Source organism: Ctenopharyngodon idella, chromosome 10 (assembly GCF_019924925.1).
Source record: "Ctenopharyngodon idella isolate HZGC_01 chromosome 10, HZGC01, whole genome shotgun sequence".
Lineage (NCBI taxonomy): Eukaryota > Metazoa > Chordata > Actinopteri > Cypriniformes > Xenocyprididae > Ctenopharyngodon > Ctenopharyngodon idella.
Genome location: NC_067229.1, coordinates 17,320,084 through 17,335,546, shown reverse-complemented (window position 1 = coordinate 17,335,546; position 15,463 = coordinate 17,320,084). Strand labels below are relative to the sequence as shown.

At 39.2% G+C, this 15,463-nt stretch overlaps 1 long non-coding RNA gene across 5 annotated transcripts in view; it reads left to right on the top strand.

Moving 5' to 3' along the window:
* LOC127521595 (uncharacterized) overlaps positions 1–13,957 on the top strand; it is a 32,160-nt gene extending 18,203 nt beyond the window's left edge. For 4 of the 5 annotated variants that reach the window (XR_007932422.1, XR_007932421.1, XR_007932420.1 and 1 more), the window contains 2 exons: positions 2,300–2,499; positions 4,246–13,957. This is a non-coding gene — a long non-coding RNA (uncharacterized LOC127521595). The remainder of the gene's footprint in view (positions 1–2,299; positions 2,500–4,245) is intronic. The other variant, XR_007932419.1, reaches the window with a different exon arrangement.
* Positions 13,958–15,463: the final 1,506 nt, after the last annotated feature.

The window sequence follows — 15,463 nt, the reverse complement described above, 5'->3', positions numbered from 1 at the left end:
TAATAATGTTAATAATGTAAATTAACAAAAACATCATCATCATCTACAATGTTCGAGAGAAAAGATAGTGAAGAGAGCAGTCAGGAGGAAAGTGATGACGACAGCTTGTAGGACAAGTGTGCCAAGTAAAGTGTGAGTACCTTGAGAACCAGACCGAAAAAGTTAAGTGCACCCCTTATAATAAATCATATATATATATATATATATATACACACGCATATTATATTTACAAACTTTTATGTTAAATGCTATTAATCGATTTGACAGCACTAATCACTAATATGTTTACATTTTGTATATATATTTGTATGTATATTTGTCATATGTTGAATTTATGTTTTTAAAAAAGGTGCCACAGAGTGTGACAACATCTCATCTGTTGCAGTGTGCTCCAAGTTGAGCGTAACCGCGGCTTTAGTTGTAGTTCTGATCCAGAGACAGCCTTTGAGATGCACTTAAAGGTTTAATTTTTACTTATGATAGCACATGGCACATTTTATATTTGAAAACCTTCTTATAAGCACCCATTTAGACTGATTGGTCTCTCTTTTATAGGTTATGAATGATTCTGGCTAAATTAAACCTTGAAAGGCCCAAATCCTGACACATGCCTACACCTTCACTCATGGCTGACAGAAGCACTGAAACATCATTATCAAGAGTGGAATATGTTTCAAAGACTCCGAGGTTCCATTAGGTGTACAGGGAGGGCGGAGTGGGTTGACTTCACTGTCCGTTCCCTGCAGTCTTTGACTTTTTTAGCATGGCAGCTTTTTACCAGCGCCAACACAAGGGGATCGCAGAGCTCAGCTCTCCCCAGCACTTCAAAGCCAGTGCACAGGGCTTCAGCCGTTTGATGTTAAGTTCACAGGGAACTTGAAAGTCGAAAGCACAAGAAAGCCAGCAACGTCTAAAAAGAGAGGAATTGGTAACGTGGCCTTCAACCCGATGTGGATGCGTGCTAGTCACACACCTGACGATGATGCAAAGCATGGTGGGAGATGAACTGAGCTGAAAAGGGTTTTATATTTGAACTAGTACATCAGTGAAGTTATTGCGTCCTTGTTGTGGTCTGTAGTGAGTAGCGAACTGCACTAGTCCTATATTATGTAATATCACTTTCAAAGCAAATGGATTTGATGTCTCCTTATACTGCATAAAGACATTCCTTGTGTTTGGACAAGAGCAAAAAGGTTGCGGCCTTTGCTGCTTGAATCTCTTGCTGCTTTGTTTTAAATGTGTATAATGCTATTAATGGCATTTTACAACCCCCAGCACTCCACAATCAGGCACGTTAAAAAAGCTTTTTGAGACCTTAATTAAAGGGGAGCTGTGAGTGGACCAGTGCTGTTGATAGAGCCAACATGACCAACCATGCACTGCAGGCTATCTGGGGTCAGACTACCTCATTACCGCTGTCATTCTCGTGAGTGTGTCTGGGAGCCATGACAACAGGCACCAGCCAATCCTCCGCTCCCAGGCTCCAAACTGCATCCACCTGCTTAAATATTTAACACGCTCATTCACACGACCCGCAGCCCAGACTCCCACAACCAAATTAAAAAAAGTATCCTCTTGCTGGGCTGACAGCATTTAAAAAAAAAAAAAAAAAAACAATAAGCTGTGACTGTGAGTGGAAGTCATCGTTGAAGCTCTGGGGCCCAACAACATTCTCCAACAACATGTTTGAAATTCTTCACCGAGGAATTCAGAAGCTCTCCTGTTCGAAGTCATCAGTTCCTGGGGGAAATAAGATATGTAATTGTGATAATAGAGTGCGGATGAATAAGTAGCTAATACTGTCAAAATGAAACTGCTATAATCGCAGTCTCCACCCACGTGCGTCCATACTGACGGTGTCTCTCCACCTACATGCTCACTCAGTGACATTCAAAATAAATGCCAGCAATCTGTGGCTCTCTAGGGAAAGCTTCACTTTAGGGGGTGAGCATTTGATAATTAGCTTCGAGCCGCATCCTCCAACAAAATCACCGGTGTGAGACAAAAAGAGTATCAAAGTGCATCAATACAACTGTACATTTCATTTCAAGTTCTATGGCCGTAAAAATCCTACGTAAAAACCTACGAAGAAGGTGTAAAACTCTTGCAGTTCAAAAAGCTTACGCTACGTCCTACGCCTTCCCTATTCAACTTACGGAAAAACTTAACTGACGCGACGCTAGTTTACACTTTCTTCGTAACTTGAATACTGAAGGCGGTCTGGCAGAAGCTAGATATTTTACTTTGGAACTTGTTAAATATGGATATTTTTTTACACAAACATTTTGTTTTGCTTCAGAAGGCCTTCATTAATCCCTGGAGCCATGTGGAATATGTTTATGATGGATGGATGTGGATGGAGACACTTTCTTCAGCTCATGATCGTGAACCCTGTTCACTGCCATTATAAAGCTTGGATGTGTCAGGATATTTATTAATATATCTCCGATTGTGTTCATCAGAAAGAAGAAAGTCATATACACCGAGGATGGCTTGAGGGTGAGTAAAGCTTGGGCTAATTTTCATTTGAAAGTGAACTAATCCTTTAAGTTTAAGTACCGAATTGGCTGTACGAGTCATTTCGAATCTATTCGACTCAATAAATTGTCTAGCTGAATCTCGTATAACTTAAAAAAATAAAGTAGAAATTGGTTAAATTATTTTGGTGAAAAAACATATCCGTACTGAAAAAAAAAAAACTCAGCTAAAGCTGGGTCGGCTGGTCTTAGCTGGTTTAAGCTGGATGGAGCTGGTTTAAGCTAAACTGGTCTCCCAGCCTGACCATCAAAAAAATTGTCCAAAACCCCTCTAAAACCGGCCTGCTAAACCAGTTATGACCAGTGGCTGGTTGCATAATTTGAATGTCTGATATGAATCTGAAAAGTAACCCCCAACTAAATGCTAGTTGGTCAGACTAGTTCTTAAGACAAAGTTTTAACTTTTTAAAGTTTTGTAACTTTTTAAAGTGGCTATGTTTATGCAACTAGAAGACCAGCTAAGACCAGCCAACCAGCTTAGGCCTTATTTATGTATTTATTTAGCAGGGTTACCATGACTTATTGATCATATAATTTTTTACAGTGCAAACTTAACACTGACTCAAGCCATATTAATATTGTACAGAAAGTAAGCAGTAATCCTTCTTTAACATATAGCTATTGAGATCAGATTTACTGTATTTTGACAAGCTGTAAGTTGCAGTGTTAAGCAATAGCTTGTCGAATGCAACAGGATATGCAGTTGTTCTGAAACTTGTATACCATTCAGCAGCAACACAGTGCAGTTCAAAACCGCGTGTCTTCTCACATTTGGTGCTACATTTCACCGCAAAGTGTGAATTAGTGATGCTGACCTTCCCTGTGTTTCTCATTCGGGTTTTGTATGTGCATGTTGGTGTGTGTTTACACTGTAAAGCTGACCCATGAGTATAAAAACACCACTACAAATATTCTTTTAGCTGCTTTGTTGTTCTATCCTTAATGATGGTGATCAGTGTAAACTGCAAGTGACTCCCTAGAGGCATTTTCTTAGCAGACTGCACAAACCAGCACTGTTTAACTTGCCTTCTTTGTCTAAAGTGTAATCAGCTGTGTGTGTGTGGCCTTTATTCATCGAGTGTTGTTGGATTTGGCCAGATCATGTTTAAAACAGTGAGGCTACTATTTACAAAAATTTAGGTTCTGGATAACACTTTAATATAGGAGCTAAGTGGGTTATTTCTGCTCTGCAGTAACTTTGAACATTAAAATTTTTAAATATGTGCCAACCAAGATAATTCTAATCTATTTTCATCATCTTATGACATTTGTGATAGTATTATATCAATTGTGGATGTTATTGAACAGGATGGAATAATTTAAAGTGAGACAAATACAACAAAATATCAGAATTCACAGAAATCCATTGCTAATACTCAATGAAGGGTTGATGTCACTTCCTGAAGATGATGTCATTAAGAAACTGGCTTTTGTTGGTTACTGGTATTGCAAAAGACTCAAATTTACAAAAGACTCAGCATTTAAACAAAATTACCATGAAAACATGTTTTGTTAAATTGCCAGTTTTCATGTTAGAAGTTAGTGGTGCACATGGATATTAAAAAATTGGCAATATCCACTCAAACTAAACTAGTGATATTATTCAAATCACATCTATGTTTATCCAGTATATTCACACATACAGTATGTGGACATGAAAATGTGCTGCATAATAGGAATGACCTGACTAATACTTCTGGGCCCTCAGGTGCTGTATCAGGATCAGATGTCACTCAGGGGGTCTTTTGTTCGACCAGATGCCTCCGAGACATGGAAAAGGACTTCCTGGATGTTATCATGGCTGGACTATCATAACAGCAGAACCCCTTTCTGGATCTCAGCCATCAGCATACACGTCTCTCTCACACTCTCATACATGTAAGTCTGTCCACACACACAGCCAAACCCTCCTGACATGACTACGCACTCTCTCGGCAGCACGTAATTGCCCTTTGGCTTTTAAATCTCATTGTCTTCCTGTGTTCCCAAGGAGGGACAGCTGGTGACAATGGACTAGGGAGAGAAAGATAAAGAGAGGGGGTTGGTGTAAAAGAGGGGTACAGACTTTCCTCCACTCAATGCGATCTGTCTCACTCTGTTGCGGTTTGCAGACTTAACCAGATAACCAGTTATTATTTGTGTGACACTCAGCCACAGACACCTGTCTCTGATGAGACATCTGTCTCTCATGTCATCTGGTCTCTAACTATGAGTAAATGAGTTTCTGCCTTCGGCTCTTTGAGGGAGTGAGACTCTGCCGTAGCACTGGAACTGTTAGCATGAGGCGTCCTCGAAAATTACAAGGAAGGAAAGGAGATGATTAAAGAAGAGGGACAGGTCGAAGAACTAATGACCGCCTAAGGCCAGGATGTTGTGGAAGTTGTGAACGTTGAATGCATCCATCACCTCCTTTAACAGTAGGACAAACACATTTAGGTGGCGACTTTTAATCAGCGATTGAGGCTAGGAATGGTGACGCACTTGTTTTTAATGGTATAGCTGGTGAGAAGCTCAAAACGGAAGCTTTTATCACTGAAACACAGTGGCAGGAATCACACCTACACCGCTGACACAATCATTATGTTCCAAAACCTAATAAGCTGCCTAATGAGACGGCAATTTAAGGCATCATAATACTTGAAGTCTGTTCCAAAAAAATCATTAGTTCGATGCATATTGTTAACTTGACAATGCAATACTTTAAAAAGCAGAAAAAAGTGTGCAGTTTTTATGCTTATTAAAGTGTTGTGTTGTTAGCTTAGCAACATGCTAACTGCAATCTCTTACGTGATACTTTAATGAGCCTAAAAATACATATTTGTGTGCTATGTTAAGTTTATTAAAGTATTGTGTTGTTAGCAACATGCTAATTACAACTTCTTATTATACTTTAATAAGCCTAAATGTACATATATAATTTGTGTGTGCTTTTATGCTTATTAAAGTATCACTTTGCTAGCTTAGTAACATGTTAACTACAAAATCATACGTGGTACACTAATAAACCTAAATATATAGCATATTAGAGTATTACATTGTTAGCTTAGCAACATAATAATAATAAATTCTATTGGAAACAATTGAGAGTCACATTATTAAAGTGCACAGTCTAAATAATTATTAAAGCATTGTGTTTTTAGCTTAGCAACATGCTAACTACAAACTTTATGTGAAACTTTAATAAACCTAAAAAGACATTAAATATTTGTGTGCTGTTTTTATGCCTAAAAGTATCTTGTTGTTCACTTAGCAACATGTTAACTACAAAATAGTATGTGATATTTTAATAAGCCTAAAAATACATAGCATATTAGAGTATCACATTGTTATCTTAGCAACATACTACCAGCAAACTCTATCAGAATGAATTGAGAGTCCCATTTATTAAGGTGCACAGGGTTGCTGCCTATGTAGAGGTATAAAAATCAGCCATTAATGAGGGAGTCATGTAGGGAGTAAACAGTGAGAAAGCTCTCTAAGTTTTGGAACAGAACTAATATTAAACTGAAGTCGTAGATGATGTAGTTCCTGTCAACTGACAGCTGTCTCTCTCTCTCTCTCTCTCTCTCTCTCTCTCTCTCTCTCTCTCTCTCTTTCTACCACAGAGTGGTTGTCTGTTTCCATAATCTTGCTGACTGTTTTTCTGTTTGTTTCTTTGTTGATTTCTGCATTTGAATGCCCTCGCAGTCTGATGTCACTCCATGTGTTGCAATTGTTAGCTGGTTTTATTAGTTTTGGGTGTTTAAATGTAATCTTCAGGTCTGACTCAGCTGCTCTATCATGTGATAGAGTCTACTGGTGAATCATTGAGCTTACATGTGTTTAACAACTGGTAGTTTTTCCGGAAGTCAACCACAAGAAAATGCATACTCATGCAAACTGCAGTCAGAATCTAGGGCACTGTTTTTATTGTGTTAGTGATGTTTGCTGAGGCAAGCATCATTACTATTGTTCATACTTAGGGTTTGGGTTTTTTCAGTATTACACTTTGGTGCATGACTCGTCTCACGCCATTTGTTCCACAAACATGAATGATTTGTCAAATTGTGTGGCTTTAGTATGCAGTGTGCATGTGTATGCATTTTTATTACATTCCCAAGTGAATGATCGTACAAGTTTTGCCTGAATATCAGAGACTTGATTTGAGTATTTGGATTATTTGTGCTTGTTGATTCTAGAACAAGAAAATCACTGTGAAAGCTTATCAAAGACTCAAGACTTCAAGCTTCAGGTTGAACCAAAAACTGAGGACATAAGAAAAAGATTCACAAAACATTAGTACCACCCAAAGGGTTACATCATTCAAATGATTAGTTGACAGAGCAGTTGACAAACCCTGACCATTGAAAGAAAAACACTAATGTTCCCAGGTCTTAAATTTGCTCTGACAGATGAAGCAAAGCCTGTCTCCTTTAGTATGATGGCTGTTGATTGTGATTCTAAGAGAGACCCCCAGTCTGAATGAAATGGCCATTATTCACATTCGCATGGATCAGAGGCCAGCATCGCCCCAGAGCAACAACAACCTCATCATTCGTTGCCCTGAACCCGCCTACAGCTCATCTCCCTGACATTTTAAACACCCTAATTTAATGCCCCCCTCTCACAAGGACATTTTTGTCCCCCAGCCCATAGTCACCTACATCCAAAACCTTCATTCTTTACATCACGCCATTGGGATGAAAAAAAGCTGTCATTGATAGTTTGACATCACTTTTGACAAAGTCGCATGCTTCACTCTGCTTACGCGGCAGTCAAATTCTTGCACTGTCATTTACATGGACATGGCTTCAGACAGACGCACACACGCATATTCCTTCACCTGCCTGGTTAATGCCACCAGTCCTGGAGTTTAATCCCAAAATCAATCTCCTCTCCAGGGCTTCCGCTTGCTTCACCGTGGCCTTGACAGCCAATAAGAGCCAGAAGAGAGATAGAGAGCGAGAGAGATCATCCGTCTGTAAAGTAGGTCTTCCATTCAACCCAGCTCACCCTTATTCTTCCCATTCATGGCGTTAGGGATGGTTGTTTAGGCCAGACAATGCTTGGTGGTTTGCTGGGATCTAAAAGGCCCGTGCAGACTCAGGCAGAGGTCTGTCGTCTGGGCCAGATTGAAGAGAGACGCTGGGGCACCTCTTGCTGAGGAACATCTGGACGTCATGCGCATCTATTCACTCACTTAACAGTAGAATAGAGATTTCACGAGTATTGTGGAGATCTCTTCAGTGAGAGGACATGAACTCAGAAGCTTAAAGATTTACATGCTTTTGTATGTCTGAGTTTGAAGGTTAATGCAAATTTAAGATGGCGCCATGTAAACTTCGGATTATCTGGCTGTAAGTTTCTTCAGGGACACCGAGTCTTTCAAGGTTTAGGTGCAATATTAAAACCAACTAGAAAAAAAACAATACTTACAAATCTTAAATGAGTGATTGTTAGTATCTGAGTTAGCCTATTTCTGGCTTTTGCTTTAAGATATTATAATGGACATCAAGTAGCCAACCAAAAATTGGTCCAACATACAAATTTAGTTAAAATTTTTATCATAAAATGAGTCAGACATTAATGTAATGTATTAATAGTGTGGTTTCAAAACTCCTGAAAATATGCAAGAATTGTACATTTAGGGGTACAACAGCTGGGACAGAACCTCTAAAGGGACATTTTTGTACCTTATTTACCTCTAAAAGTTTCATAGTAGTACCTTAAAGATACATATTACAACTCTAAGGTAATAATAAGCACATTTAAGAGGTAGATAAGGTACAAAGTTGTCCTTTTAAGAATACTGCCCCAGTGACAAGCTGTTGTAGCCCTAGAGGTAAAGGTTTTGCAATTTTTTTCCGACATTAAATAGTGGTCATGACAACCTGTCCATGTTGGTAAAATGAATTTGAGTCAAATATGGCAGAGTTTGATTGGACATACAGCCTTTGAAATCAACAACAAAAGAATCATTTTCTCTGCCGCTTTAAAAGTGGGTTAAAATTTATAAGCAGGATAACACAATTATTTGCATAAGCATTGTTTTTCCCTGTCCTCGACCTCTTTTTCGGGTTGCAACCTTCCAGTTCTGTCATAGACAGCAATGAGATTAAAAGGAGAGAAAATGGACATTTGCTCTCCTGCGTCTCTGATTTTATCCCCCCAGCAATCTCACATATTTAACCTCTAGAGTTTCAAAAAATGTCTCAAAGATTTCTACCAAATGTTTCTACCAATATACCAAAGTCAACCAAATTTCAGAGATATGATTTCAGGGACGTTTTTTAATCAAATTCTTCTAATACCAAATGATCTGAAATATGCTATGCACAATGATGACTCTGAACATGTACTGTATGTCAATAATTGTCTAATTTGTGTCTATTTTCATTTCTCTCAAGAAACTGCAAAAGAACCATCTTGGACAAAGTCTCCTGGAAACTTCATATCATATCACAAAGGCTTAAAAAAAAAACTCTATAAACACAATAAATATAATCTGGGTGACCAATTCCATTGCTGCTATCTCTGTCTCGCACATCCACTGTCATATTGTCCCAAGAGAATGGAGGGGGTGGGAAAAAAGTTGATATTTCATACAGAAAGAATCAGCACAGCTGTGTGGGCTGAGGATAGTTTCTGCTGAAGAGCGATTAGTTCCTTTAAGTCTGTATTGAGCTGATGTTTTACTGCTCAGTAAGTCAAGTTTCTTCATTGCAGTTGGAATTACAGACCCCTGCCCCCTTCCTCAAAGCTGATTGTGTGTTTATGCAGGGGGTGGTGGAGCCTCATCCTCTGCCCCAGACAATGGGTGCAGATGGCCTTCAGGGTGGGGTGAATGTGGGGTGGGTAAAGACAGACATCTGCAAGGAGGAGTGAGAGAGAGTGCGACATTTCATTTTGGAAAGCTAACTGTGTATTTTGGGGAGGTGGAATTACCCAAAACTAGTTAAGGAGACAGACAGTACTGTAACTATTAACCAGGAAGTATATTCAAACAGATATGAGAGACCCTGTTGAGGGCCTAAAATGTTCCAAATAAAACCAGGACTGTTTTACAGTCATTTACTCACCCTCATGTCATTCCAAATTAGTATGGTTTACATGGACACCTTTTGTTGGACACCTTGTGATTTATTCATACAATCCGAACATAGTGTTTACATGAACACTAAATAAAGTGATTGTGTTGATGTGTGCATTTATATGTCACAAGCTTCAAATTTTATGACATACATCCAATTACAATTGGATTATTAGGGTCCATAGGGTCTTTCGCATTGAATAGTTCTAGGAACTCAGTTATAGGAACTAGCCACTAGGATAGTTCCCTGAGAACTAATTTCTCACTCGGGCCATGTTCCTGGTTGCATTCGCACCGGCAATAGGACCTCTGAAGCGGCCGACAGCGGCATCTTTAAACGCTGCATTTACAAGCGCTAAAAAACAGTAAATGGAGGATGTCGTGATCGGAGCTGTGTTTGTTGTGTGTCGTGGGTTTCGTGATAACAGAGATGGAATATAAACGCATAATTTACGCAACTGAAAGAGCAAAAAGTGGGGCTAAGAGACGAAATCTCCCATGACAACTTTCAGTATTACAAATCATCGAGGCAGAGAAAAGAACATAACCCTGCAGACAGCAGGTAAATGCCGTTATCGCTGTTTTCCAAGTTTGTGAAGTAAATATGTTTACACAGCTTTTAATAAATGCCGGGTGCCAGTGTTTGACATGCATTTGACCAATCAACGTACACTTACGTCACTGATAGTTCCCATAGTGCTGGTTTAGACCCTACTCTGAAGTAGGAGCTAATATAGTTCCCCCAAAAGGAGTTCCTAGAACTAAAATCGTTCCTATTTCCTGCAGTGCAAACACGGCAAAATCAGACACTCGCAAAATCCGGGAACTTCAGCCAATAGTAGGAACTATGAAAAGGTTCTTCCTTTTTTCATTATCTCTGGCATATCTGTGCCTTCTATAATCTCAGTCTTGAACAGTTTGGGTTGTTTTTGTTAAATCAGAGACCATGTGTCCTTGGGGAAATGACAACTCTCGGCCCTTGCTGCAAGTGGGTTAGTGTTGTATGGGGTGCAAGGCTGATATCCACTGCCAAGAAGAGCCATCTCATCCTAAGGTCTTACATCACATCTATCCTGCAAACAAACAACTAGGACTTGACCATTATAATCGGCAAAACTGAGGACTTGCTGACAGATTTGTTTATAAAGGGAGTTTTCCAGTTTAGACACGTCATGTCACCCACTTGTCAATTCATGTCACTTTATAGATGCTTTAGTTGGATGCCAATGTGGACAAGTTGTGTTACCAGTCTTCATCTTTGAAAATTGTGAACAAAACAACAAAAGGTTTGTTGAAGGCCCAAGATGGTCTACCATCTCTTCACCAGCTTGGACCAGCAAGAAACCAACCACCAGGTCATCATATCAGGTGGTTATGTTTACAAAACATGGAAACTGGTTGACCAACTAAAGACCAGCTTGGTCCAGCTAATGACCAACATGGACCTGCAACATGGACCATTACAAAAGACAGCTGGCTGCATACATTGTTGGGTTGCTTCTTGATATCCAGTGTAAAATCTGGCTCCTGTAGTAAAACCATTTAAGAACCACTGATCTAGTGACACAAATACCCAGGTACAGTTCCTAAGAATCCATAGAGCTCAGAACACGTTATATAGCAGAGTCGGGTTACTGATCAATGGTTGTTTTTTTTCCCTTTGAGAAACACAATGGCATCAGTGTGACCTACTGCTCGATATACTTGCCCTGAGACTGATGCATTACATGCACACAATGGGCTTATCTCACAAGGAGGCCAGTGTGTGCGCGTTATGACACAGGGTCGTCCTGGATTAGACGGCCGATTGGTCCTCGTTGTGCACGCTAAGATATCCTGAGAGTTTGCAGGACAGGGCGGCTCTCACAGTATTGCATTACAGGAAAGAGAGAACCAACAGGTACAAAATGAACCTAAATATGATCTCATGCTTTTCCCTTCCCTCTTTTTCTCTTCACTCCCCTCCCTCCATTCTTGGCAGCCAGCCGTCACACGGGAGACACATTGCGTGACTCCCTCCTTTTATTTTCCCTGTTGCATTCTCTTTGTTCCTAAACTATCCCGGCTGGTAAAGGGAGGAAGAGATACAGCCGGATATTGGCAGTGTTGTTTCGGTGCCTTAATCCCTTTTTAATATCAGATTTAGGAAGGAGTCAGAGAGGGACTGCTGAAGACGGAGCAAGATCCCAGTGCCGAGTTGGCCTCCTAGAGTCTTGCTGCAAAGTCATTCTGTATAAACACAATCCCCTTCAGATACTCATAGCGGCCTGTCCTCATTTAGAGGGCTGATGGGAACGTGTTTATCATCGTATTGCTGACATGGCTTTGGATCTGTTTGGCTTCAATTCAAGAAGCTTCTGTTCTCTCTGAAACAGACTCGGATTGAGGCCAGTTACAGTCTGACTGGTGCTAATTTTAGTCTTGGCTTAAGTGGAATTGCAGTGTAATGTATTTGGACTTGCACGCTTTACTTCTAATTATAAAACAAAGCTGTTGTAAAATAGATGTTATAATCGTTTTATAATTCTAGTTCTGGCTTCTGTTTGGTCAATACAACGTCCCAGTCATGCTAAAACCTACCGAACGCCATACAGTTTTGCAGCCTTTAGTTCATGTCTGTTAGCATTGAAATCCTCTAAATGCTAATGTACTTCAAAAAGATTACAAAATTAACATTTAGATATGCAAAAATATTTGTTTGCAGTGGCATGTATACAAACTTATAATGCTCTCTAGAATGAAAACAACCCTCCTCTGACAGCACGTGCCACTGACTGGAATTAGCAAGAAGCAAATCATGGTTTCGCCGGTGTCATCAAGACCTTCCTCATCAAAACCCAGGTGAAAAAATACTACAGTAATTTATAGTAAATACTATAGTGTTTTTGAACCATACTATAGTAAATTGTAGTATACTGGATATATTATGGTATTTACAACACTTGTTAATGAATGCTACAGAACACTGTATAGTGAACTGTTAAAATGTAATAAATACTGTAGTATACTTTAGTTTTTACTACAATAAACTGTAGTGTATATTGTAGTATAATATACCCTATAGTTATAGAAAACTTAGTACAGTATTGGGTAAAGTAATTTGTTTATATTAATATAGTTGTTATGTTACCACAGCAACTATAGAATTACCACAACAAATTAATTCAAGTACTTTACTATAGTATGGTTCAAAAACACTATTATTTACTATAAATTACTATAGTATTTTTTCACCTGGGAAGTTTTACCATGTATTTAATCAATCATGATAAAATGTTAATATATTTTAAAGTACATATCACTTAATTTCACAGAAAGACATTTCATTTCTTTGTGTTTTCAGTGAGCAAGCTAACAGCCTAGCCTACTAGCTTAGCATAACACTAACAGGTTTTAAAAAGCTCAATTAGCTAGAACGAGATATGTTAACATGCTAAATTTTTAAGGAATGTGGTATAGCACTGGGCTACAAACCGAAACCTATTGGTTTTTCTACAAGTTTGTAAACAGCCTATGTTTCTGCTTTCTTGCTGCAGAGTCATAGCAACAGGTACAGTCTCAGGACACCGGTTTCAATGGGACATTTTATTAAAGTGGTCTTTAAAAGTAGCTGAAATGCACCTACTTTCACATGGAGACCTTGAGAGTTTAAGGGTCTGTAAGTGTTATAAGTCACACCCACGCACATCCATCTCTGTCACTTAAGAAACCTGACCCTCTGCACAGGTCAACACGGTAGAGGGACGCACGGGAGACAATGTGCAGAGCGCAAGGGCTGATCCTGATTAACCCTCTCTGACCTACACTGTCATCCTACACTGTGTGTGTGAGAAAGAGAGAGTGTGAGCCAGGTCACCATGTGCTATTGTGGGTAGGCCGATGCTTAGGGATTGTGTCTATGTGTGTGTGTGAGGACCTGCAGTGCCATGGTCTCCATTAAAGGCATTGTCCCTTAGTTGGGACATCCTCCTACCTCCCTCCACGGTGACCCCGCTGACCTCTTTTCAAGCTTGGATGGGGTCTGCCTCTCTCTTCCCCTGGCACAGGGATGGGATGATTTCTTCCTTGAAAGTAGTTGGGGGGACTCCAATACACCATCTGCTCCAGATGTCTTGCCCATTGGACACCAGTTCACAGTAGTTACTCGTTACCCAAAGAAATTATACCAACAGAATATCATACCAATAAAGACAAATGATCTGTATAATATATATTACACACACATATTTACTTCACTAAATATACATTATAATTTATATATAAAACCGCATATTTTGCATATCTTAATAATATATAAAAATATACAAATTTTAGTTATATTTATATTTTGGAATATATATATATATATATATATATATATATATATATATATATATATATATATATATATATATATACACACACACACACACACACACATACAATACTCTTATTAGCTATTATATTAAATGTTATATTTAATAATTCAATAAATATATTCATATTTTAAAGATCTTAAAATATGTGATAAATATTTGAAATTGTAATATATTATTATAAAATGAATTCTACATACAAATACATTATCCAGACTGACAGATTCATTTTTTTCTTGTAAATGTGTCATATTACTTAAGTAGAATAGTTTATTTTAAATATCAGGATATAAATCCAATTGAGCTGGCGACTTCTGCTGCTGAACCAGGCTCTCTAGTATTGCTAACTGATGATGAACTTGGCGAGGTTCATAAAGAACATCGTGTCTCTTGATGGTTTATTTAAGACTGTCCATGAGATTGTACGAACAAACTGTTCTGGCTTTTCAGGGAGGGCAGGAGTGACGTAGGAGTGCTGAAAGAATAAAACAGTGTCTTTGAGGGTTTTGCAGAAAACAAATCCACCCTCCCCCTATAAGCTCCAAAGAGCTCTCTGCAGTCGCCTGTAGAGGGAGCGCTCCTGTATCTGCTCTCTCGTTTATCCCCTCTGGCTGGGCATCCATCTGGACTTGAGCAGTTTTATTGTTTTGACACACACAGCAAGACACCGTCTGGAGACCTGGGGCCCCCATCCTTCTCTCTCTCTCTTTCTAACACCCCCACTCTAAATTCCTCTCAATGTTCTCCAGCTTAATGTCGAGATCCTGCAGTCTTCCAAGAGAACCCATCTAAACGATATGACCACAAGAAAGACCAGCTTCCCGCCTTCCTTCCCAGCACTGTCCTGGCTTGCGCTCTGTCTCTCTTCTCTCCAGGGACGCCCCGGCTCTGAATGGCTGTATTGTCTAAGAGCTGATGTTTCGGCCCACTGACCAACTTCCCACAGCTCCTGCAGTCATGAGCTCATAGGGCCAAACACACAATGACAATGCAGCTGGGGGACCGAGGAGCCTTTTTTCCTGACAGGAAGGACATTTCTGGGCTTTGGGATTCGCTGTAGTACATGTGGTTAATAACCAACTGCTTTGAAGCAAAGGCTTACATGGAAATGTTTACTTAGCATTACACTTGAATGCTGCTTTTGTTCATGTTTATTCAGGACGTATTCTATGGAAGCTGGTTTCTGCCACCGAATAAAAATGAAAAAGGTAATTGTGACTTTTTACCTCACAGTTCTTGTTTTTCTTGCAATTCAGTTTAATTTGTGCAATTCTGACTTTTTTCCCCCCTAAGAATTGGATTTTTTCCCCTTACAATTCAGAATTGCTAGATTTAAACTCAATTGCAAGAACAAGTCAGAATTGTGAGAAAAAGTCACTCAAACAAGAATTGCGAAAAAAAAGTCAGAATTGCAAGTTTCGCAATCCTGACTTTTTCTCGTAATTGCGAGTTCATATCTCACAATTCTGGGGAAAAAAAAAAGTCTGAATTGCAAAATGTAA